General features: G+C 40.0%; 1 protein-coding gene across 1 annotated transcript in view; it reads left to right on the top strand.

Annotated features, from left to right (window-relative positions):
- Positions 1–1,478: 1,478 nt before the first annotated feature.
- LOC102308458 (poly(rC)-binding protein 3) overlaps positions 1,479–1,804 on the top strand; it is a 27,517-nt gene continuing 27,191 nt past the window's right edge. The window contains exon 1 of the mRNA XM_014332882.2: positions 1,479–1,581. The gene's annotated coding sequence lies outside the window, so the exon portion shown is untranslated. The remainder of the gene's footprint in view (positions 1,582–1,804) is intronic.

The raw sequence follows: 1,804 nt of genomic DNA, 5'->3' as shown, positions 1-1,804 counted from the left end.
CGAAATAAGTCCAACAAAAACATCAATATACAACAGCCTTCAGCTGAAACAAGAAAAGATATAAAGGTAGATACAGAACCTACATAAAGTTCAAAAAGAAGGTAAAGGCTAACCTTAGTATAGATTATCTGATGTGGGATGCAGAAAAACTGAGATCTGTATCTAGCTAATGGTAAAACCAACATTGTGTCCTTGAACACTTATCTGAAAACTCATTAGAATCTAGTATTAGAATAATAATAATATATAATATAACAGACAGGTGAAAATCTAAAATTACAGGGGGGCACGAATACTTCCTCGTGCTACACCAAAGCTTTATTAAAAAATTAATTCTGGTCATCTATGGATGTGTCAGCTGTGTAATTTCTCATAAACATGACTAAACCATGCCTGCAGTCATCTTTAAACAGCCATATCGCTTTTTAAAAATATCATATAAGGATTATTATCAGCATATAAGTGACAACACATACAGACAGATGCAGGAGGCCCAGAATATTGCTTTATGACACATACAAGTTTTATTAGAATATTTTGATATAATTTATTTATTCTTTACTTGTTTCATTTCCAATAATCAGCAGACGGTGTAGATTTTGAGGATATTTTGAAAGTTGAATGGCTGTAGCCCAAGTCTATGACAGTCAGTGGTTACATGTTGTTGCTGTTACTCACGGAAAATCAATACTGATTGCAGAGGAAGGGATAACAGGCGTAGCTCAAAGTCAATATGAATCGTCACTCTCCTACTTTGCCTCTTTAATGTCCGCATGAAAGAGATTCTTACATTTCTAAGTTGTGGTGTTTCTCGGAGTCATTTTAGCACTTTTATTCTAGTCTTTTATGCTGATTTTCTACTTTAGCTCAAGATGGCCTAGACTGAAGTCTGTGAATTGGAAACTCAAGGAACATGAGAGGCAATAAGCTGCATATTGCAACTTAGTGTTGTGCAAAAGTCTCGAGTCACTTGTTATTTCTTTATATTCTTCCCCCCAAAAAAGAAAAACAGGTGTAGCAATTTACACTGAAACAGCAAAAGAACACTATTCATTTTGGAATTTCCTGTATTTTGTGACTTAATAATTGCAGTGATGGTAGACACTGGTACTGCTGAGCCACCAGGACAACCCTTTATGAGTCCGAGTTTCACAACTAACATGGAAAAGTTGAATTATGCTGCCAGCTCTTCCATCTCTTTCCCCACATGTGTGACCACTTTCATCCTCTCATCAACAATCAGTGGGATTGACTGTCAGTGCGATCTTCTCTCACTCTCTCCTTCACGCCTCTCTGCCTCCATTAGGACCCTGGTACCCTGATAGGGGATGTGGGTGGATATGAGGACAGGCTCTGTTTGGCAGGAGTGTTGGGGGTAGGGGTGGGGGTACATTTACTGGATCAGCCTGGGTTCATCACCTTGCTGGAGGCCATAGGCGGCGGGGGGGTTGACTCTACTTATAGGGCCTTGGGAGCTGTCCCAACTCTCAGTGTGCCCAAAATCTGCCATCTTGGTCCTAAACTCCCAGACTGCACCCAACCTGCTCTGCCCTGATCAGGAGCATCCCTACATCTTAACCGGTAAGCAGTTTAACCTTTGACCTTTTGGTCCTTGTGGCCATTAACACTCCATCTCAAAACATTCCACAGATTCTCAAAGGACTGTCGTACTTAGAACCAGCAAAGATTAGACTTAATTATACAAGGGTGTTACATAAACTAGCTTTTTTTGATGGTTACCACTACTCTTGGATCTTTTTGGAGTTCTGAAGATGAGCCAAGACATTTTTTTTTGGGGGGGGGG

Source organism: Haplochromis burtoni, unplaced genomic scaffold (assembly GCF_018398535.1).
Source record: "Haplochromis burtoni strain Fernald_Lab_line unplaced genomic scaffold, NCSU_Asbu1 Contig_39, whole genome shotgun sequence".
Taxonomy (NCBI): Eukaryota; Metazoa; Chordata; class Actinopteri; order Cichliformes; family Cichlidae; genus Haplochromis; species Haplochromis burtoni.
Note: the sequence above shows the minus strand (reverse complement) of the source record. Positions and strands in the feature narration are given on the sequence as shown.